Raw genomic sequence first — 25,685 nt, 5'->3', positions numbered from 1 at the left:
TTGTTTCTTCACAGCTATAAATATTTTGCTTTGGTAATCTAATATATAATGCTCTGCATTTTGCCACAAAGCACAGAAACTTTGCTCTATTGTAACTTAGTGCTATTTTTAATTGGTTTATGTTTTCCTATTGTGAAAAATTGTAGTAATATTATTTAATGTATATAATTGCACTCACTAGGAAGTTTAGCAGATTTGACATTAAAGATAAAAAGAGGGCTATCAACTAAGCTATTTTCTTTCCAAATATAAACTAAAGTAGTGAGATTCATAAGTTTGCAGTCAGAGAACAAAGTCTTATTCTTGTAGTTAATTAGCTTTTGATTTAAAAATTATTTAAAAAGACATAAATTTTTGAATTTTTCTATGTAAGAATACTCTGCATTTTTATTTTATTATAAATTTTGTATTTCAGAGTTGGCTGTAGGGGGTGTATGGAAATGACAGTTAAACACTCATGGAGACTTTCAGTTTTATTTCAAAAATTGCTGTAATTTTTCCTTCCTTCCTTCCTTCCTTCCTTCCTTCCTTCCTTCCTTCCTTCCTTCCTTCCTTCCTTCCCTTCTTCCTTCCTTTGAAATATATATTTACTATATATATGCATATATACATATAGTAAATGCACAAAGTAATATTTTTTTACTTTCATACTGCTACTATTTTTATTCATTGTAGCATAGATCTGTTGGAAAAGGAAATCGTTTAAAAAAACATTTATTTCCTCTATGGTAAAAAATCTTATGGCTTCCTTTTAAAAGAAAAGTATTAAGCCAGATTAGAATGAAAAAACTTAATACCACCTGACTATTTTGAATGGTGCAGGTAAAACTAAAAATTGAATTAAAAATGAGGATACACAACAACGACAACAAAACACATTAACTGAGTTCAAGAAGGCTTTTCTTACGCATTAGTATTGATTGCCGCTTTGCATTACTTATGCAGAATTAATGGTGGCTTTTGACATGTTCTAGATAATTCCTCTCTTCGGGTTTGATATGCATATTAAGAGGATAAATTGTACATGTGATCTTGGGCAAAATTCAGGGCTGTAGGACATAAGAAGAGCTTCCATTTTCTAGCTTTTCATCCTGTATTTCTTTCATAGGTCATCAAACACAGGCATGCCAGAATTCTGGAACACAAAGTAAATGGATATTTGTTTTTTCTCCCTCAGGTCAGTTACATTCCTTACATTATTGGAGAACTTTAGTTAAAGCAAATTTTCCTGTTGATACACAGTATGTATAATTGTGTGTGCACATATGTGTCTAAATCAGCCATAGGTTTCTAAGGAGACCCTTTAAGAAAGGTTATAATATATGTATGTTACATACCTATTTGAACAAGTCTATTATTAGTAGCTTAGTATATGAAATTAGGGCTGTGGTCATTATTTTCAAAAGATTACAAATAGTTGCATCTTACCGAGTACCTTTTGTGTGTTGTGTAATTTTCATACATTTACTCCTAAGTTCTAAATATGTACATCTTTATTTTGAAAGGGAAATTAAGGCTCAGAGATGTTAAGTGATTTGCCAAAGGTAATGCAATCAATAAATGTAAGATGGAATTTTTAACCCATGTCCACTTGAATACACTCACCCTTTTTATCCCAGCATTTGGATAAAGATTTAAAGTTTACAAAGCATCCTGACATAAAAGATTCCAAGCTCATGAGTTGTAATAGAACAAAAAATTTCTAAAATGCTTAAAAAGCAAATTTGGGGCATTTGGGGTAGCTCCACACTAGATGGGTTGACAAAGAATAAATGCATATTATTTTACATTTCATAGAAAGGCTTTATACAGGATGCAAAATCCACATATTTTATTCAATGTAAGTGGCCTGTTGGGCATAAGTGTTTCAAATGTTGTCTATTTACAAATCATAACCAAGCACTGGATAATGTATGACAAATGGGATTAGAAAGGAAATATTAAGGATCCTCTCTTGATTTTTTGTTCTAAAAAAATGACAAAACTCCATTTGCACATATAAATTGCCAGGAGGGTTGAGAATACGTAGATTGTGAATGTTTTTGAGACTTTTTGGAGTTTGTTTATTTTCTATCAAATACGTATCCCCCTACTTTTTTAAATAATAAAATATATTTATATTAGTTTATTTAATACTATTATTAAATTATAGAATTATTTAAAAAATTAATGGAAACAATTTTGTTTAGCTTTCACTCTCTGGAATAGACTGGGAGATCTTTTTTGAAAAAAGATAATTTTAATTTTCTGCTTTTTTTTTTTGCTGGATGTTCCAAAGATGCAATGCTGATATAATAAATATACTATATATTTAATAATGTTTGGAGAAAAAAATCAGCGTTAGCTTTTGAAGACAAAGGTGCCATGAAACTCCTTAGTTTTTGTCTGGTCATTCTATCAGCTGTCAGGAGGTTGGTGGGTTGGAGGAAGGAAATTTAATCACAAAGTATTCAGATACCCTGCATTTTCATTGTAAGTAACACAAGTGAAATGGCTAAGGGATCCAGGTCCAAAGTCTAATAAACCAAATTATTTTAAATGAATTGTAAGATTTCATATTTTCAGTGACAGTAGCAAATGACTATGCTTTCCTAGCAATTTATTCAAGTTATTAATAGAAAAATGAACACTCCAGGGACAGAAGCTGTGTACAGTTCTTTATCAGAAGGTAATCTTTCATGGCCAGACATTTTATTATCTTTTACCTTTGTAGTACTCTTGACAAATATGTTTAACCTAAAATTTAATTGTTGAAAAATCAATTGGAAGAAATTTAAATTGTGGGACATTTAAACAACTGACATGGGTTCTTCAAAAATTTCAATGCATAGAAGACACATGCTGAGGAACTGTTCTAGATGAAAGGTGAATAAAAAGACATACAGCTAAATGCAATGTGTGGTCCATAACCTTTGATTGGATTCAGATTCTCTCTTCTCAAATCTGTTATAAAAGACATTATCAAGAGAACTGGAGAAATTATACATATGGACTTTATAATAGAGAATGCTATTGCAACCATGTTAAATTTGAGTGATAATGGTATTGTAGTTTATGTAGAAGAATGCCCTGGCTCTTTGGAGGCACATGCTAAAGTATATAGGGGTGAAATGTCATGATGTTTGCAGCTTAAGTTCAAATGGTTCAGTGTAAGAAAACATGTTTTAGGTTGAAACATGATTTTGCCAATATTCAATTATTTTGGACTGAGAGAGACAAAAACAAATGTGGCAAAAATGTTAACAACTGTCAAATTAAGTGAAGGACACATGAATGTTTGCTATGTAATTTCAAATTTTCTATAGCTTTGAAGTTTTTTGAATAAGTTTGAAAAAAGGTTACATTTATTCCTTACGTTAGTGAGCTATAAAAATGATTTAGTTGAAATTGGCATACTGTACTCAATGTACACAGCTAATTCTGATTACTCAAGCCAAATAAAACCTCCTCATTCACAGTCATGGGGTTTAGTGCTCAAATTATCCAAATAATTGCTCTATGGATTCATGTCACTTTTACAGAAAATAGCACTTATGGCTTGTTCATCAGAAAACCATTTTGAAGTGTAGCTTGTAGTTTCAACTATAGGAGTATCCTTTGCTGTATTAATGGGGACATAGAATTCAAAACCTCTAATGGTTTTGTTAGTTTAGCAGTGACAAATTTAAATAGTAATTTTACTTTAAAATTCTGCAAACTAGAATGCTTGTTGTTAAAGTATCTTCATTATACAAATTGAAATGTAGTATCTTCCAGATTAATATAAAATGTATTGAGAAGTAATCAATATTTAAATAATCCAATAGGATTTTACATTTCATATTACCTAAAAGGCCTGGTTTTAAATCCCGGTAAGTAAATTTGCATTTACTTGATTTTGAGTTCTCTGCCCTATACTGCAGTGAAATGCAAGCTGCAATGAATAGGCCCTAAGTACCATTCTACAGGACTCCAGAAGATGCCCCTGGTATATGTATCAGCTTGGGAATTTGTTTTGTGGTGATCACCCTTTCTGATTGGAAGATTGCATGACAAGGAACTATTAAAGTAAAGGGCAAAGAATTCAATTCCTTGATGTCAGTTTTCTTGGACAGGTTTTAAAAATAGGTCATTTAACATTATCTGGATTTGTATATTACAGCAGCACCTGCTAATGCTGCTATGTTTAAGGGTCTATTGGAGTTTTCATTTTCAGGGTTTCTAGACAGTATCTTGATACTCTAAACCTAAATATGCTTCCATTCAAATGGTAGTGAACAAGGTCTGCAGGAGAATGCTTATGTCTTTTATTATACTGCAATTAAAAAATGAATGTTTGCTTTAATATGTGCTAAGAGGCGAAAAACAAAAACATGAGATTAAAAAATCATCCTAACATTGGATAACTCAAAATTTGGTTCTTTTAAGAAGGATCTATGAAATGTGCAATTAGATATCTACTTAAAGATCCATTAAAATGGCAATTACAAGTTTCTGAAATTTTTGTGTTTTATTTTAATCATGAACATATTAATGTGCTACCTTTTAGCTATTGTTAAATTTCACTTTTTAAATGTGTCTAACTAAGGTTTTTTAGAATGGGCAATTATGTTTTATTAACATGTGCTGTTCTACTAATATAAAGATAATGTCACTAATATTGCATGTATACATCTATACATAGAGAGATTTTGTATACTAGGATTTAACTCAAGAAATATTTTATCTGACATATCTGATGTAAGCCTATAAGTGATATATAATAAAAATAGTAAGAATAAGTTTTGACATAAATATTAAAACCAGATAACTGATTTAAACACTAGACACCACCTATGTCTTTCTTAAAATTTTATGAAGTTCTGTGTTAACACAGCTATATTTCAGCAATTTATGTAAGTACAGAAATAAATTTGATACATATTTTATTTTGTGGATTCCTAATTATTTTAAAAACTCCAAAAGCTACAAATAAAAAGGTGACCATTCTATATGGTAGAGCAAAAGTACTGTAATACCACTATAATCTGATTAAATATAATAAAACCTGCTTCTTTGCTTGCCTGCTAGTGAGTTTTATATAAATTAGCAAGTGGTTACAGTGCCCTTAGATAAAGTACTAATTTTTAGTGATAATCTTAGCTTTCTATGAAGAAGTATCCTATCTTCAAATAAGAAATTGGAATATTAGAATAAGAAAAATAAGTGATTATTATTTTGGGGATGTTAAGCCTGTATTTGCAAAAACTGTGGGCACCTAATGCTACATTGCAAGCTATTCCTCAGTTAATAATATTGTATCTGTGCATAAAGATATCCTTTTATGTAATAAATGTATCAGATATTGTGATAGCAAGGATTCTTGCAATATTTCGGCTCACCAGGGTTAGAAAAAAATTAGTTTGAAAAAAGTGTCGGCAATAGTTTTCCTACCTCTCTTTGCTTGAGTTTTCTTCTTACGGACTTTGATATTGGGATCACATGCTGCAATATTTAAGCTTGATGGGATGAATTAAGGATAGGGGCTTAAGATGGCTTAACTGTCATTTCTGCTTACATTTTAAAGACTTGGATCAGTGTCATCAGAGCCATCTTTGTGGTCTTGCCTGAAACAACTGAAAATATTAGAAATACAGATGGAACTTTAGGATGAGACCATACTTTACATGTTAGGTTAATTTATATTTTGGCTAAGTTGTTGGTTTCATACAAAGGTTTCTATGGGCGTTGATTTTTTTCTTTTTGTTGACATTAAATGAGAAAGCAAAAAAAAAAAAAAAAAAAAAAATTTCCCGAAAGCCAATGGTTTTCTACGTAAATGAGTTCAGACTTAATTTTAATGGAAGTGAAACATAGTCAATAGAGGCAAATTAAAACCATATAATTTTGTAATCTTAGTTTAGCTATAATTGCAGCAATAAAACAGTGGAAAGAATGATTGTGGAACATATGTTTGTGAGTGACATTATCTAGGTGACTTCCCCTTTATGGCAATGTGCTGTCCTATTTGTTTCCCCTCCCTATGTATTGGAATGACAAACCTGCAAGCCTGGAGTTAATGCTGATTGCAGCAGCTGCTTACACATGGAGTCTCCATAGCAACTGTGAAGGTTGCCATGCAACCATATTCTTTTAGGGACAGTGAAAATGCCCAAAGGCTTACTAAAAATACACGGGGAAAAAATCTGAAATTTTCTTACTACTTTTAGTGGTTATAAAGAACTATGATACAAGTTGAAAGCACAGGTCAAGCAAATAAAAACCCAGCCCTGACCTTTCAAAAATTGCTTGCTGTTGCCTGAAATCTCAAGCTTTATTCACAGAGATGATTTTTGATCGATTGTAAAATTGGTAGCTTATGCTAGGCAGCCCTCGAAGACGGGAAGATTCAGTGTGGTGCTATTGGTATTCCTCATAGGGTTAAAGGTCAGTAGAAAGTCATCAATGCAATATTGATTGGTGGGGCTGAAAAATGCCCATGTTTACACCTTCTCACTGCTTAGGGTTGTGTACCAAACCTTAAGAAGACTCATGCAGCCTCTGAGCGTGCTCTGGAACAAACCATTCCATCAGCAAATGTGACATCACTTCAGTCAGCTCAGCTGTTTCTTCGGCTTTCTATAAATAGCTAGATAAAAAATTGAAGACTGCTTGCAGAGAATTTGGCCAACCAATCTGCTTATTCGAATCATTTAAGATAGGCTAGGATTCTGGTTTTTAAACATCTTCAGTTGATACTGATGTTTTTCAATATAAATTGTTATTTTAATAGCAGAATCCTTTTTAGCATACATATAAAATGTGCTGATGTATATGTAACTGTATTATAGTGTTACCCTTTTAAAAAAATTGAACAGGCATTGGCCAGCATCTAATGGGGTAGGCTGTGTCATAACCTCTGATCATACATGTTCACATACATATAGATTTCTTGATATCATCTAATTTATTACTTTAGCAACACAAATTTAGTGAATAAATAATATGTCAGACAAGATGGCTATCATCAAATTATAATACTGTAAGGTTTTAAAAAATCAGCTGAGGTAATAACAAAGGTATTCATATTTGAAAAGAATAAACAAAGAATGTACATGAATTTTCTTTAATCATATTTCACATGTAATAAATCATATTCTAACATTTACTATGAAATTTTCTCAGATGGTTGCATAGTTATATTTAAAATGAATCTATTCCTCTAAAAATACTCTGAAATTGCAGACCCTATTAGAGTAATAACAATACAATGTTCTGTTATTGTGGCATTTCTCAATTTTTCATAGATTTTGTGCCAGTAAAGATGATAGCAAGTTACCCAGGTCATCATAATGAAGAATTTTAGTACTTCAGATAGTCAAGACAGACTTCTTTGAAAGCTGTGGCTGTGTCTACAATTAAACAAAAATATGTGGTTAGCTCACTTAACCTAGTTAAAGGAGTACATGAATGCATTGTTTCCAAGACTTCAAATATCCAGACTAACCTAAGATGTGAATATAATATGTATACCTGGAAAATAGGATAAACCTTCATCAGTTTGAAGCATCCATAAGAACAGTAAAGAACACCCATCTAGTAGGAAAAGCTCGTGCTACAAACCAGCTAATTTCTTACTGTCATCTCGGATTTTTTTGTTATTGTTGCCAGTAGCTTGTGCTTTTAAAATACTTCCATCACCTCCATTAGGAAAGATTATGGTGAGCAACATAAATTTTATCTAAATCTACTTTCTTCTTAAAATCATGAACCAGATATACTAGACTATTAACATGCTTTTTCTGTTTAGTATTTCTCCTTAATTGATAATTCATAAAGATGATTGCAAATGATGTTAAATTAGTGACTGAATTGAAATCTAAATTTGTTTTTAAATATTTACCGTATTATTTGAGCAGACAATACCTAGAACCCGACATGAAACTAATCTATAGTACAGTGATCTGAAATGAAAGTTTTTTGAAATTTTATTATAAAATTTAATATGTAAAAATTTAATAACCATTAGATTTGATACCAAGTTGCATGAACACAACAAATACTTTTCAAAATTTAGGAGTACTTAAATTAACATTATTTAAGCAAACTGTAAACATGCAGATATAAACTATACAATAAGCAGTATGAATGATCTATAGAGCAGAACTCCAGGCTTATATTCCACAATGCTGCTATTTCTTAAACTTCATATCTTATGATATAAATGGAAACATGATTTAGCATGCAAGCATAAAAAAAATTAAATTAGTATTGTTACATCACTATCTCCCCAATTGTGGTATTCACAAAGCATGAGAGAAAAGTGTGCTAGTTTTATGATGACTTTCTTTTTCACAGCTGTTTGATATGTATTAAAACTACATATTTATATTTCATCTTAATTTGGCTTGATTTAAAATTTGAATCTTTGTCAGGGAGCAGTTATGAATTTGCATTCCATAGCCTGTTAATACATTTAAGGATATAGGTAGACTATTTTCACTAGATTTGATAGGCGAGCCTCTTTCTGAGTATGTGCAGATCTCTAAAATGTTCTGATTTTTTAAGAGTATGATAATTAAAAAATTTTTTTGAGGAGCCATCCTAAAATAGTGGGAAGAATTTTGTACAGATTTTATTTGAAAACTGAATAGAATAAGAGTGTGTAACTATGGCTATAGCTTTATTTAATTCATCTCAAAATACCCCTACACGTTCATCTTTGCTCAAATGTGATACCATGGCTAAAATTACACTTAATTTTTGAGCATCTGTTCAATGTGCTCTCAAGTTTTTAAAAGTAAGCATTTAATAGCTTGGAAAGAGAAATTACTAATAACAAGATACAATTGTTTATTAAAATATAACGAAATGCATTTTTTAAAAAATTGTATAATCCTATTTTAGCTTAGTATGTCTCGGGGCATTGTCAACACTCTAAAAAAGTCAAACTTGAAAAAAATCTTTTTAGCTTTTTTTTTTTTCTTTAGGACAGCTAACCATTAAATCTCACGAGTAATGTTGAAAAGATCTGGTTGTGTGCATAGATTGCTCTTTACCCAGGATGCACTTCTGTCTACAAGATTCTGAATAGAGACACACCTGCTAGCTAGCTGATAACACTCTGGGGTCACTTCATTGAAGAAACTGTCAGCCAGGAGGTACTTAAAATAAAGCCACAGACAAAAATCATGACCTATACTGTTGAGACTAAAAAGGTGTAAAAGCAGAAAGGAAATGTAGATAAATGCACATTCCTTTGTACCATAACAAAACTTTTACATGTAAATTCAACTGAATAGGAAAGAATGGGGAAGAATGTTTCCCTCTACAGTAGAAACAAATTAGATTGTTCAGCTGCACATTTGGCTTTCCGCCAAAGGAGTCGTGTGCCATGCTTGTTTGCCTACCAGTGCTGCTTAGATTGGCAAATGCCCATGCAGTTTGAAGAGGGCAGGCGGATGACTGGATGCCTGCCAGGAAGTGTGTGGGCCTGATGCCACTGCTGGACTCCATAGCCTGGTAGGAATGAGGAGTACAAAGGCATTCAATAATCTGAATGTCCCTTTGCTTCAAGAGAGTGGTGCCAGGCAGCATTTAATGAGAGATTGCTTTGTTACAAAGTCCTCAACATCAAGTGGGCTGGTGAGCTCATTAACCTGACTGCAGCAAATAAAAAAGGCACACTCAGAAGACTCCCATGATAGCCTACTCAATGGCGTAAGAGCCCTTTTGCTTCCTTTATGGTGATCCATTAGCAAGCAGCAGTGTAAACACCATAAAGCAAGCCAGGTTTCTGATTGTTCAACTAAAGTCTGTTTCCCCTTGGGGATTATACCACCAGTTGATATAGGGTTTTTCCTCTTAAGGTTTCTATTTACTATATAATGACCTTCTTTGCAATGAAGGATTTTGGGGGTTGCTCTTAACGGCATAGCTCGGGTTAAGGAAACATGAACTGTTCAGGTGTCTCAAAGAAGGTAATGATGTAGGACATACAGAGAAACAAACTACAAAGTGGAGTGATCCCAAGGGGAATCTTGCCAGTGCACTTCTGAAGCCCAAAATGGTGAACACATTACATTACTTTTCTATGTTCCCTTTATTTTTAGCTTTCATGGGGCTTTACATTTATACAGGAGGTAGGCCACCCCTGCAGTTAGGAGATAGTTAGTTCACTGAGCATCTGTCTCTGAGTGCTGCTCTGACTCTCTGGGGATCGCATTACTCCGCAAAGGCTCTCCAGCAAAGATTCATTTCTCTTCCATTCGAAACATATTTGATGGTTGATTGTGCAAAAATTCAACCTGCAGCATCTAAACAGGATGCTATAAAATAAGTTTTTTTTTTTTTTTTTAACCGTCAAACTAGAAAGGCAAAGGAAGACCAAAAAGAAAAGACAAACCATTTCAACATTACGTCTTTAGAAATCTACAGGCCATCTGTTGCTTTGTTACGTGTCCAATTACTAATCTAGGGATATCAGACTGGGGGAGTGTATGACTTTAGGGACTGGTTTGAAGACCAGAAAGTAAAGAACCTGTTACTTTCAGGTCACCAGTTCAAATCCAGAACTAGTCACTGATGAGTGCCGGTCATTGTCTTTTGATTGATACTTGATGATCAAAATAAAATGTGTTATTCATCCTGGTCATATATTTAGTTGACATATGACTGTAGTCATCCAAATTACTATCTACACTTGCAATATAATGTGGTCATGGAAGTCATTGTTTTTGTTTCCCCAGTAATCATTTTGGAGAAGATATCAAGTTTAACTGAGATGGAACCATGTGCGAGACTGTTCCGGCACTTTGTTAATATTCTAAAAAGTAGAATATGTCAATTTGACTTATACATATTTCTGAGTAGAAGATGATGCTATGATTAGTGAATTGAATGAACAGGGAAGAAATAATAAAAATGCCATATATTTTAATAACATTAAGTCCATTCGTTTGATCATACAAAGCAAAAGCAGCTCTCTACTTTCCTATTTTGTACAAAGAATGAACTGTTTTTAAAAAAGATTGTTGTCTTTATATATGAATGCCTTAAAAATTAATTACTTTTTAATTAATTTAGGCCTATACATATATCTACATGTAGAATGAATATTTATGCATATAGATATATATAAAGATATAGATATCATATACATATAGATAGAAAGGTCAAGTTAAAAATATCGATGACATTATTTTGAACTGGTTTCCTGTTTAAGTTAAAATGGGAAGCATATAATGAGAAAAGTACCTTTCACTAGGATAAGGGAAATGGATTTTTAAAGGTATGGTTAGACTACTAGAATGTCAGAAAGGCTTACTAAATATTTTAGAAGTCTTTTTCTGGATGAGGAGTTTTTGGAGGGGAGCCACCACGATTTATTTTTGTCTTATTCATCTTTGTTTTCCTCATGGTATTTCTTGTAGTGCCTTACAAAATACATTTAAAAATTTATTTAATTTATTGTATAGAGATTTCTAAGCAGGAAGATGGAATCACATAGTAGAAAAAGCAAGAATTTTGAAGCAATGCAGCCCTGGGTTATAATTCCATCTTCTCTTCTCATGAGCTCTGCATCCTTGGATGGATTAGTTGATTTCTCTAAGCCTCAGGTTCTTCACATATAAAATAGACAGGAATGCCTGCCTCATAGGAGTTTAAAGGGCTCAGCATCTGAAAAGTAATGTGAACACTGCTGGTACAGAGTAGGTGGTATTGTTACTGTTATTTCAGTAACATTGCTATTTTGAGCTCTTTTTCATTCCTCCATCCTGCTTTTGTTGAATATCTATCATCCTAGGATCATTTTATTAAGCCATGCCCAGTAACTTCCATGTGATATCTTATATTAGAATTATAAAAAAAGATGCCCTATTCCCCACAAAAAGTAACCGTAAGATTTGATGTAGACAGCTTATTGATTTATCCTCTCTCAGCAACAGTAGATAGCTGAAAATCTAAGAAGAAAGTAAATTCCCTTTTAAGCTCCATGGCATCCCATACAGGAACTAGATATCAATATTCTTTTTATTTTAAAAGCAGTTCAAAATTATAACGACTTTTTTGGTATTTTGTACTACAAAAGTAGGCCAAAGACAGACATTCCACTAGGAGGCAGCACAATGTTGTGAGAAGGTCCAGGACTTTGAGGTCCTACAGACACGGGTTCAAATCAGTCCGGTCATTGCATGACTTGAACCAAATCTTTTTGCTCCCCGCAAGGCTCCTTTTCTTGCATCCAGGGAGTGGGAACAAGGTTTTCTTTGAAGAATTATGGTTAGGATGCATGAAATAGCAATGAATAATGCCAGGCACCTGCAGGGCAATTTTATCAGTAGTTGTTGCCTGCCACCTTACTGCTAAAGCTGCAGATGAAGTTGGAGCCTTGAGGACTGGAGAGGACTTGGAGAACTGCCCAGCAGCTGTGGGAGTGTGTGGTGAAAGGGTGGTAGAGAATGTGACTCGGCAACCATCTGGGAATATCAGCGGGCAACAGATTGGAATAGTGTGGAGTGGGGAAAAAAAAGCAAATGCTTCTTCTTGAATGTAAGCTGAGTGAATAAGAGACTGTTCAGGCTTTGCTGTGCAGTGGAACTTCAATATGGCTGATCAGGGATAGAAAAATAAGCATAGAATTATTTATCATGACATGAAATGATCTAGTCCAAGAAACCATCCTTTCTTGGTTAGGCTGCTGCTGTAATCTCTGTGCTGGTCTCGCTTAATCTGTTCTTGCCTCTTTTAAATCCCTTCTCCAAACTGAAACTGGATATTTTTTCCCAAAAACACATATCTTAATACTTAATACTGTTAGACTTCCTTATTGTAATTCTCCTGGCTTGGCTCAGACTTCTTTGGAGGTATCAAGGGTTAGAAGGAACATTCAAAAGGAGAAGTGACCACAATTGCTGTAGTCTAAGTCAGTGAACAAAAGCCACCAGGTGAATAAATGCCATTTTCTTCCTGCCTGGAGTTTGTTCATTTACTGAAAATGAACGAGTTAATGCTCGTTTTAAATGCTTTATATTAAAAAAAATAAAGTTCTCAATATCCCATGCTTTCTGGATTCCTCTGTATTTATCACTTAGGTCATTCCCGTTTTGTAATCTCACTTTTTGTCCTCCCTTTATTTAAATCCTTTGTATCACTACCCTCAACTCCCCTCCATGTGAATCTCACAAGACCACACGTTACTTTAGCCCTGATTATTAGTTATACATTTGCATACGTGTTTGCTCATTATAATGTTATTGGCTTGAAGAGCAGATCCTGTAACAGAAGTTATCAGGAGTGATGCTGCGCATTTCCTTTTAGTTGCAATCTTTTCTCAACTTGGAGCTGTCATTTTTTTGTCATTGAAAAAAATCTTCCTTTTTTGGCTCACCTCACTAATGCCTTCATATATTTTGTGCACCGAGACATGTTCTCCTAAATGCACCATGTTAGTTATTATAGTTCTGCTAACATTACACAAAAATATTGCCAAGCATAAAAAATATATGATTGTATCATTACAAACTATCCAAATAGATAAGCTCAATTTGGTGTCCCTGTTTGTTATAAGACTCCCTAACATACTATGGTGCTATTTGTCTCCAAATCTTCTTTCCATGACTAACCTATATGCATACTTGTATATAATATAACCATAAACTGTCTAGGTATAGCTCTCCATGCTTTGTGTGCTAGCAGAGCCTCTCAGCCAGTACGAGCTAGGGTGACAGTTTGTGCTAGACTTACTCTCTCAGCCAATGAATGTCAGTGTACCATCCTGCAAATGCTTTCAATTTCAGTCTCTCTTTTGTCATTATTGTATGTTCCTGCGAATATTTTTTACTTAGGATGGCTGCCAGAAAATGTAATGAATTTGCCCACCCACCAAAAACACAAGCAAGGAATATCTTACCAAGCATAAAAATTAATTTTTGCAAATGGATGAAGAAACTTAATGAAATGGTAAGAAAAGCCGGGTAAAGATCGTAGGCAATTAAGGACTAGGGCTTTGGCATCATAAAGGGCATTAAAAACATCAGTGCAGCATGGAAATAACGACCAACTATTATAGAAAATATAGTTGCAGACACAGAAAGCCATGATATGCCATGATTTCAGGGGATTGGAAGAGTATGAAAGAGTGACTTCATTCCTCTCTCTAGATGATGCTGAGAGCATTCATCTCTAGGGATGGTTCAGTTATTGCTGATTCAGCTCTCTTGCTTATAAAAATGCATTCCCTATGCTAAATGGGATATGCATGTATCTTTTCTATGCCAAGTTCTTAGACTGGTAGACTAAGAAAAAGTTTCTTTTTTAGATCAATACTACCCATCACCTTCAGTGATTCCTCAATCCTCTGATGACAGACTTTAGGCTATGCATAAATTGTTTCCTTTTCACATCTCCAGATTTAGGTCTCAGTTTTTATCCTCATATTGTGCTGTTTTGAATGTGCCATTCCATCATGTTCTTTTCCTCTCACCTTTTTGCCTGGTGAGATATAATCCTTTGTATCTCCACTTTAGTAACCCTTCCTGAAGAAAGCCTCCCTTGAACTCCCAGAGCAGGGTAGGCCCTCATGCCAGGCCCCCATGCAATGTGCCCTCATTCTATTAATCTCTTCTTCACTGGCTTGTCACAAGTTACAATTCTTGTTTATTTACAGCATGCTTTATGATATAATTAGATGACAGTAGGAAATATGTGTACACCTTTATTCATCATATAACACAGCATCTAACACAGTATCCTTGGCACAGTATAGACGCCCAAATATTATCTGTTGAAAAACTGAATGGATTCAAACTCACTTTCCAATTTCATCTCTCACCAACCTCCCATTTCCATATACTCCTTATCCTCCAGTTGTCTTAATGACAATATGATACTCCCCAAACACATAATGTACTTTCAAATTTATCTGCCTATGTTTATCATCTTTCTTCAGTATGAGATGCATTTTCTGCTTACTGAAATTATACTCATAGCTTCAATGGCTCATTCTCTGATTTTCATTTCCTAATCTCCCCACTTAAATTAGTTATTTCTCTCATCTCCTCTCTAAAACTTAGTTTTTTTTCTCAGCACTTTTACAATATGCAACATAAAATTACATATTTCTTTAGCACTCCTCCTTTTTTCTTTTTTTTTTTTTTTTTTTTTTTTTACTTTCACCACATTGCATGCTCTTGGTGGGCCAAAACTATGCAAATGTTCTTTGTTCCTCTCCTGACTTTCATAGCATTTGGCCATGGGCCTTGAACACAGATTACACACTTTGTAATTTTTTAAAATTAAATTGAATTGTAGTTAAAAGTTTATTCCCCACATCCTCAGGAGGCTGGGTCTTGCTGGAAAGTGTCGGAGTGTGCAACGTGGCTGCACTTTGCAGAGGGTAGTGTTGGCGGAGAGACCATGCATAGGGCTCATGGTGGAAGAAGAGGAGAGACACGGCAGTGTGGAGGCTACATGGAGAGGGTGTGCATAGGAGAGACAGAGTGGTTCCTGCGCAGTCTATGTGGGGATCCCTGGGGGTTGAGACTGGTGAAGCACTAAGCATGTTTTGCTCAGCACTGTTCAAAGCTTTCTGTGACCCATTCTTTTCCCTTCTGGAAAATCTGCAATAAAGGTCTACATTATTCTTCATGCATCTAGAATTGAATTTGTGAGGTTCGAGATATAGTTGATGATGGGCAGGTCTAGGCCTCAAGACAGTTAATTTTTTGTAGATTACATATAATGTTAAATGCTGAAAAGAAGAGGTAAAATAGAGGCCAGGAAGGCACATAAATCTACACTTTTTTATAGGCATCACAGACACAAGGAGAAAAATCCTTTTAACTCTTTTTACTAAATGATTCATATTTTCCTCCGGACTTTTTTTGTCATTTCATTTTTCTACAATAGTCCCCAAATTATTCAGTCATTAAAAACTTATCATAACATTTGATGCAGTCACTGACGCGTTAAAGGTCATTTATGGTTTATGGGAAATTACACTGTGTGAAGTGACATATCAAGTCCCAGTGCGCTAAAGAAAAAATATACTGATTTTGGGTTAAGGATGTACTTAGGACAGTGGATGTGATGTGAACACTGACAGCTCATGGAACCTTGTAGACTCTTAAAGAATAGGAATAAAGTTAATTGCTGATGTCAGTTGAATAAGGACATGGAAACAAAAGAAACCAACTATTTACCTGTATGTTTTAAGCTGCTCATAGCTTAGTCTTGCTGAAATACAGAATGACAGGATTCTAGGGCTGAAGACTAGAGGAAATAATTTAACTCTTAGCAGCAAATTTAAACACATCAAATTCAGTCCCATTCACAAAGATCCTGAGGAAGGAAACCATTACAACTTTTCACTGCGACCAGTTCATAAAATAATACATATTAGTAAAAAAATTAATTTTACATACAAAATGGGTTTATCAATGTTAACTATTTTGACCTTAACCTGAAAAATTAGTTGGGAAAAATTAGGAGATATTTAAATTTTTTTCTCCCATTGAGTTAGGCCTGGGAGTCTCAGTATGTAGGCAATTAGCTGTTATTTTCCCAAGAAAGTACTTATTGGAGAGAAACAAGACTCTTCTTTCTCTTGGCCTCAGAGGTAACCAACTCAGCTCTGTCTCCCAGTTACATTTGGGTAACTGAAAACAGGACAATCAGACAATGCCATACTTTTAGCATGTTGTGGCTCTATTGTTGTGTACATCTTTCTGTCTCTAAAACAAATAGTGGTATTATGGATACGATAGTCTAAAAAGTTTGTCTTGTTTTCTCATATACATTGTGAGAAGTAGTAAGAATAGAAAAAAGTCGAACATGTCCTTCTCTGTTTAATAAATATATGTTAGAACTCAGTTATTAAAGTTATCCAAGGCTTTTCCTTCTCCAAACTAAGTACTCTACTACTTCTAAACCCTTTTTATAGGTTTTATATTGCCATGACTTCCTCAAATAATAGTCATTCACTATAAGACATTCCATGCTCCCGCCCCCTGCCAATATACACTATTGACCACCTTCTATGTGGAAATAGAGCAGTGAACAAACAGCCGGGCTCCCCGCCTTCTGGAGCATGCTTTACACTGACCTAAGTCACTGGGGAACCTGAAAAATATATCAGACACAATTCCTCCATTCTAAGAAATTTCACTCTAGGGAAGGTAAATATAAAATCAATGCTTATTAAACTTATGTATCAGGTACTGTGAAATGTACTTTCACAAAACTAATGCCATTTAATTGTCAAATATCCCTTGAAGCTATGTATTATTTTCTCCATTTTTGTAGCAAAGAAAGCTGAAATTAAGTAAAATTAAGAGACTTCCAAAATATAACATAGGAAGATAGAGGCAGTACTGCAACCAGGGTTTTTTTTTTTTTTTTTTTTTTTTTTGGGGGGGGGCCTCTAACACCCTTTTTACTGAAATTATGCACACAAAGTAATGCAAGGCACCATTGCCTCACAGGAGTTGTGCTATAGCAGTGCATTTCAAACTATAGTGTGCATATAAATCACCTAAGTAAATACATATATGTATGCATACATATATATACATGCATATACACATATATACATATATACAAATATAGGTACATATACATATATGTATACATATATACACACTTATATACACACATATATGTGTATATGTACACACACACATATATATAAAGTATATATATACTGAGGACACAGAAGAATTAGTTAGCTAAAGAGAAACTAATATGCCCACTATATCATTTGTTCCCAGAATCCACTGCCTACCTCCGCTGGGTCCATTCTTACTGAGACTGTCTTTGGTCCTCATTCCTTGAAGGTGGACATTTGGATTGATTCCAGAATGAGCGTTTGTGGTAAATGTGGCAAAATGACATTTGGTAATGAAGATATTATGATGGAGAGGGATGTCTGTGCTAGATTGGAAAAGACATGAAGCTAGAACTTTTGAGAGATAGGAAATTGGGAACAAAACAGAAAATATAAGTTTATGTTATGTCTTAGTGAATTTTGAGCAAGTAAAATGAAAGTAAGGGATTGAGAAAATGGGAAGCTATAAGGCTGTGATCAGAGTGTAGTGTATCAAAGCAAAATATTTCAGAAGCGAAACAGATCCGAGTGATAACAAAGTCTAAAGGTACTGTAGAAGTGTATGGCTGAACTGGGGTGGCTGAGGCAGGCCATCTGTATTAAGAAGTTCCCCAAATTTTGATAATAGATTATTGAATGCATTATTTAAAGGAGTAACATCTACTAGGTTAATGTTCAAAGACAGTATATAGATAATGTGAGCTAGTACCAAATTTGAGCATGTGGCTCGGTAATTGGCAGATTATGCAGAGAAAGAAAAGTAGAAAATAGTATAGCAGGATAGAATTAGACTTAAAGAGGAGAGACTTTGAATGGGAGTTTTAAAGTAGAAGTCTGAAAATTGCAACGAGCTGTGGTAGATTATAATACAATTTTATGTGTCTTATACATATTTATTTTATTTAGTTTTTGGTGAGGGTGGAGGTAGGAGAAATGGCAAAAGAGGAGTCGAATGATTGCCCTATATCAGCAAGGAATTTGGGGACTAAGGAACCCAGATTTCATTGAAGCAAGGTCAAGTAGTGGGAGGAGCCAGAAGAGATATTGTCCTACACCCAGCACCTTGGAACCTACCACAATTTTAAAGCTTTTAAATTACCATGCGACAAAAGTTATCACTATATTTTATCTTGTTGATTCTCAAAACAATCTTAGGTGGTAGACCCCATATTCCTATCTTGTAAATGAGCAAGAAACATCTCAAGGAAGGTGAGTAAGAATTTTGGAGATAAGTAGGTCATTCTGAGGCTACAATGTGAAATGTATCAGCTCCATGAATACTGAGGTTGATCAGGATAATGACAAGAATTAGAGCACAGAGAACCCAACTGAAGATCATTCAGCTAGTGAGTAGCAGAATTTACCACAATGTTAATACTCTTGGGCTCAATAAGACATATCACTTCTGTGATACATGGAGGGAGAGAAAAATCTATAAATTTGAAGTGAAATAGAAGAGGTTTACTTCAAAGGATAGTAACAACGTGAACAATGAAGTGCCTCTGTAGAAGCCATCTTGTCATTAGAATGATTTGGAAGATTGACCAGTCCTGTTACTCCAAAGGTAATATTGATGTCCACACATCATCTAGATTATGGGTAGGCAGAAGTTCTAGCAGTAAATAAATGGCTTTACAAGACATTCGGTCAGACACAATTGCTTAACTTGGCTCTTTTGACATGAAAGTAGCTGTAGGCAATACCGAAATGAATGAGCATGGCCGTGTTCCAACAAAATTTTATTTCTTTACAAAAGCAGGCAGCAAACTGGATTTTGCCTGTATTATGCAGTTTGCCAACCCTTGATCTAGACCTTGTTTTCTCCTTCTAGAGGATGAACTTTCCAACACCATTTTGGCATGGACAAGGAGCATTAAGAGAACTAACTACTCAATGATTCCTGCATTCATTATCTGAATCACTCAATTTTAAGTTCTCCAATATCATAGATAAAGGTCTTCCAGAATCATTTTACCTACTTACCTTTCCCCATGCCCATCCTCGTTCTGTGGTACTAGGTTTGATTTTGAGATTGACTCTCTCTTTTCACCTTTCTTCTGTTTCTGACCTCTGCAAGATATTGAAATTATTTGAAATAATAATACTGTTTCTTAGAGTATTAAACATTATACCCAACTTGATGCCATGAATTTAATGATCATGTATTTTATTATCTGGGTCATTGGCCAAAGAACTGTGAAAATATAGGAAATTTAAACTTTCCTGAAATGTAATAGAAAAATGTTTATTGATCCAAAAAGATTTATGAAACTTTTACTTAAAGTCTGAGTGAAGGACGGGTGTGGAGATTCCAAATATTTTCATAAAGAGCTCCTCTCCAATAGACTTAATGCTTGTTTCTTCACAATAAAGGATCGCGTTAATGTGACACAACATCACGTATTTAAACGATGCTATTCTCCAGAGAACATGTAGCTTAATGAATGCCTCAGATAAAAACAAAGGTTTGTAATTTGAACTTTCTGGATAATTTCATTATATTCCATCTTAACAAGATATGTCACTATACTAGTGTTAAATGCCAATCTAGCATTAAATAAAATAGGCCACTAAGGCATGCTCACCAACTGAGAAAGAGTTACAACAATTACGAATAACTTTTATCAATTGTTTTCAGTTACTTAAAGTGAGTTTTGTGCCTCTGTGATGCTCCTAATTTTTTTTGCTTTTTCTTCTGTAGTGTAAACTAATATATTGCAATGTGTATTCAAATTCCCATTGCTACATAATGTTCATTAGGTGTAACATTTCATTTTAATGTTCCTCTACAATTTTGAATTATATAAATCTAAAATTAGAGCTATCATTTATTTTTCTTTTAGAAAAAGTTTTTATTGTATTTTACCTCATAGTTCTGGCACCGCCTGTAGTGTTCTTAATGCTATGTGACCATCGTATTTTTTCTCTGCGTATTTCAGAATAAGACCTCGTCAAGGTGAGAAAGGAAAGGTGAGAACAGGTAGATAGGAGAACAGAAAATATTAATTTTTATTAGCAATCACACTAACATCTACCTAAGAGATATAGGCCAGGTCAGATGGAAGCTGTGGCTGATGCCAGGGTGGTATAAATAAGTAGGGCTAGAGAATAAACCACATTTATTCATCTTCTTATTTGTTGCTTCATGGTATTTTGAAACTTGAGGTTTGCTAACTGTGAATAGTATATTTAATTTACTTTAGGTAGATTTGAATTATGCATATGTATGATGGAGTTCTTGTTCTTTGAAGCATGTAAAAATTTAGGGTGAATTTTTAGTTTCTCTGTAGAACTTATTTACTTGGGGAAATAAAGCTACTTAGCTCAGGCTAATGAGATTAAAGTCCTGGGTCCAATATCCCTGCATGAGTCAGATAGCTCTGCTTTGTTCTGCAGAAACCAAGTGCATCTGTCATCCAGCCAAGTACATTTCAAAGGCCCATCACTAAGTAAATCAGGTGTTGAGATAGACATGAGGCTGCACAAGTTCATTGCCACCAGAAAAACAGTAGAACATACATGTTTTACAGACAGCGGGTCATTAAATAGGCTTTGTATACAAAATACATGAAAGAGTAATATATAAAGACAAATTATTTGAGATATAGGTAAGTTTTCTATTCATTTTATTTGTGATCCTAACGAAACTATGACAGCAACAAAGTAGATGGTAAATAGATATTGAATCAAATCAAGCTTCTGCCTAAATATTCCTAAATTAGGCCAAAATTTTCTAGGTAATATGCTGATATGTGCACATCTGTTATCCACTTAACTTATGGTTATTATTATTCTGTTGATTATTATTATTTTTGATTAAAGATAAATTCTCTTATTCATTTTGACCCTGTCTTTACCCTTAGTTTGGCTTCTAGCCCTCATTTCATTGTTCTCCATTCCATTCGCAATGAAACCAATACTCATACCATTTCTTCTTATTATTTTGTTCGGATGTGTTCTGTTTGCTTTCCCAGTAAATTCAAACTTTGTATCTCATATTCTAAACTTGTATTTCTTCTTTCTTTCTGCCTCTCCCAGGTCTTGGAGTGTGCTTAGGAATATATACAGTTAGTCTAATAAGTTTCCATCAAGTGTTTTCTGTGAGACCCTTGTAGTGTGCTATAAAAGTAGAATTATATACATCTAGAATTAGAACTGTCATTTATTTTTCTTTAAATAATCTTTTTCTTGTATTTAACATCATAGTTCTCATATCACCTCTAGTGGCCTTGTGTCACTAGAAAGATGTTCCTAAATCATCATTAGAGTATATCCTAGAGATTACAAAATTTAAAAACATTCTGTATCATCACTATAACATTTAGTAAACTCCTAACACTTACAAGGGGCTGATCTAGGCTCCATGACTCAAACTGTTGTGGTGACTTGAAGACTGTATTAAAATGGAGCTTCTAATTTTGCCATAAATTATTTACAAGGACTTTCCCAGTGACTTCAATCTATAAGTCTTAGTTTTCTCATCTACAAATTTGGAAAAATGGGACAAATTAGAGATTTTTCATATGTTTTTGTAACAAAACACAGTTTATAATTGAAGTCTTATTTGGTACTGCAATATGGAAAACAGACGAAAGCAAGGCATCCCCTACCGAAGAGTGAGAAAGCTCACTTGGCATCGCCTCCGTCTAGACTCCCTATCATCTCCTTCAAGGTTCTTCAGGTACTGCCTTGGAACAGAGCTTGAAACAAAATGAGTAGATTCCTAAAGTCTTCTCTAAATCTGGATTTCTAAACATCGGCTGTGGTCTACCACCTTGGCCCCTATGAACAGGAACAGGAAGTGCTGAATATGTGTTGAACTGAACTAAATGGAATTAACTTGAATTAAGGAGCATCATCCAGATCTCCAGTGCTTTTCCAAACCAGGTTCTTGAACAACAGGAATATTCTCTACTTGTTATGTTCACCTGACTTGTAGCAGTTTGTAGGACTGAAAACTTAATTCCTTGTTTGATCTTATTTATATGCCATTAGGGGGCACATATTTGAGTCTTAGATGATAAATGGTTTGGGGTTTATTTGGCCTTATTTAAACAGATATTATGTAATAAGTCTTTAAGAAAAGTAAACAAATGTAACTAATAATACAATATAGGGTAAAAATGAACAAATTTAAGAAAAAATTAGTCAACAGCTTACTTAGACGATGGATCATTAAATGAGTATTTTCCGTTAATGAGTATTAATGACATTTCCACAAAACTAAATTGATGCTTTAGGAATTATAAAATATTTCCAGAGATAAAATTAGTGCCTGATAAAATTTTTTTCCTAAGCCAAATAGGAATTTAGTAGGTTAAAATTTTAGCAGTTTAGAATAACTAAAAGCCATATTTACTAAATATGAATGAAAAATGATAAGTAGAACACTGGATACTGGGGAGAAGCATTTCTCTTATTGTGAAACTATAGGTGCTGGAATGCTACATTTTAAAAAAGATACAGATAGAGGTTAAAAAGGGCTATTAATTTTTTTGAAGTTTAAATGCAAATATGCCCGTCTCTCCCCCTCGTTCAATAGGAAGAAATGAATAATCAAAAAGAAATACAACAAACTTTTGTTTAGTCTGGGAATTGGGAATAGGAAAATCACGGGCAATTAAATTTTACAACTAATTACCAAGACTCATTTTAAGGCAAGTAATTTTAACCTCATCCCCAATTGAAATCCAGAGCTACTAACGAATTGAAAATCTGACTGGGCTTAATTTCATTTCCATTATTTTTCTTGCACACCCTCTGAAGCTGTGCCCAAATAAAAAGAGAATAATAGGAATGTCTCTGAAAAAAAGTGGGTAAGTGGAAGAATGCCTAATGAAGAAGTGACTCTGTGGGCCAAAAGGAAGATGGCTGAGATTGATTATAGCCTCCTGCAGTTAATTTGACTGGATTGTCCGTAAATGAATTCTTGTGGATATATTTCCCTGATCTCCCCAAAGTATATAGTTCTTTTTAGGCCCCATCTTTCAGAACAAATTGCCATGTATTAGGTCTGCAGTTAAACTCCTGAAGCTTCTGGACCTTTCTCTTTGTGGAATCCATGTCAAAACATCTATTTTCCTTGAGGGTTGGTTATGACTTTATGTGCCATGGAGGAATTCAGCTGTCATTGTAACTGTTGGTGACAATAATGATTAGTGATTTTTATACTGATATTGTTAGGACATTAGAAAGAGTTCAAATGTTGTATCACTCTCAATATGTACATATTTATTTTAAATAAAAACATATATTTTAAATTAATGCCACAGTTTCCACATCCACTTGTTTTACTTTTACTTAGTCTTCATGGTCTAGGAATGTTAGAGACAAAACAATGGCTGGCTTCATTTTACAGTCTTCAGTATGAAGTTGATGATTCAGACCCAAAGACTCTTGCATTGGAAAATTTATTTTGTTTTGCTTGGTTTTAATATTAGTACATAAATGTGCTAAATAGAGCCAGATTGTACTGAGGAAGTGTTTAAGACCTTGAACATGAGAAGAAAATATTAATTAATCTTTGAATGTGCCTTCCGAATCTTCCATGGTGCCCCCTATAGCCTAGCAAAGGGCTGACTTCTTAAAAAATTTATTTGAATTTCTACAGTAGCTCATACAGAGACTTCTACCATTTGGAAAGCAATGGGACACCTATGCAAGATGCTCCTTTAAACTCAAGTCCATTTTGGGACCAACAAGCCCAAAAGAACAAGCAGACCCAAGTCATGGAATCACATAGATGAGTCGCAGAAGCACTTCATTTTACAAAGTGAGGAGAGATTAACTCGGATGCATATTAGTGTTACTGCATCTCTTTTTCTACATTTCCTACTTTTCAGTACTGGGATCGCTGCTCTTTCCCACATCCTCTGAATCTATTAAGGTAATGACACTGAATGGTAGAAGAATGTCTGTTGATTTATCACTTCTTTAATAAAATAGACAATCACAAGTTAGGTACTGGTGAGATTGTAGAAGTTGTGTGAAAATATTTACAAGAGAGGAAATTAGCAACATTTTGTTACAGTTTAAGTGGCTGAGGATTCACATGTTCAATCACCTCTAGGTTGATATGAGTGAAAGTATTATCCTGCAGTATAAGTAGGTAATAGAAGAATGGTTCCAGAAATATTCAAGCCCTAGGAAAAGAATTAAGTATGTGATGTAAACCCTAATTGTTGATTAAGTCCTCTTTTCCCTGTTTTAATAAAAAATGTGTTCTTAACTCGCTTTTTTTCCATGTTAAATTCCCAGGTGCTGAAATGTATCTGGCAGATAGTATATGCTTTATACATATTGGCTAAATTCTACTTATTTTATCTGTAGCCCTGTTCCAAGTACAAGTGACAAATTTAAATGTACTGGTTTCTGGCATTTGGGTGAGGGCAGACTTCAACCATGAGGCCCTTCCTACCATTTGTTTCTTCGGCAGCAGAGTGAGGGAGGTGGGGCTCTGTGAGGCTTCCACAGACTCCATCACCAGGCTTTCCTGGAGTCTCTATCTCTATCTTTTCTTAGCTGGGTTTTCTGGGGAAACCTGTAAAATGTCAGCTTTACCATAGACTGAAAACAAACAAACAAACAAACAAACAAAAAAACAAAATCATGGTTTCTTCTAAATTAGAGCTTGCCTTACCTTTAATACCTTAAGCTTCGGCCTCTGAGTTGATAATCTATTTCTAAACATGAGCAATCACCTATTACCAAGTTCTGTCACGCACTTTTGTTGAAGCAATATGATGAAATATAAAATCTAACCATGTTAATTAAATCTGAGGAAGTCTTCATTCTTATTCACATCTAAAATATATAGATAACTGGCACATTTCACTTTGAAATGTTTGAGATCACAGGTTTGTCTAATGGGGTGGAGATCTAACATTGATGTGGGTACTAATTAATTACCTTGGTGAATGCAGTGTACTCAGTGTTATTTCTCTTTAATGAACTTTATATCTGCACCTAAGACAGCATAGTTATATTCACATATTCATTCATCAATAAACATCTGGTGAGTATTCTCTAGAAGGCAGGAAGTGTGCTGGAAGCTGGAGCTGCTATGTCTAATGAAACATACTCTCTGCCCTGCCCTGAGAAGTTTTCAGCAGGAGTGGAAGAA

The 25,685-nt window shown here is 34.3% G+C and overlaps 1 long non-coding RNA gene across 1 annotated transcript in view; it reads left to right on the top strand.

The window, feature by feature from the left end:
- The first annotated feature begins 1,088 nt into the window (after window positions 1–1,088).
- Window positions 1,089–25,685, top strand: part of LOC123575211 (uncharacterized) — a 294,383-nt gene continuing 269,786 nt past the window's right edge. The window contains exon 1 of the long non-coding RNA XR_012416451.1: window positions 1,089–1,177. This is a non-coding gene — a long non-coding RNA (uncharacterized lncRNA). The remainder of the gene's footprint in view (window positions 1,178–25,685) is intronic.

This window comes from Macaca fascicularis, chromosome 8 (assembly GCF_037993035.2).
Source record: "Macaca fascicularis isolate 582-1 chromosome 8, T2T-MFA8v1.1".
NCBI classification, from domain to species: Eukaryota; Metazoa; Chordata; class Mammalia; order Primates; family Cercopithecidae; genus Macaca; species Macaca fascicularis.
The sequence above is the reverse complement of the archived record's forward strand: the minus strand, read 5'-3'. Positions and strand labels throughout refer to the sequence as shown.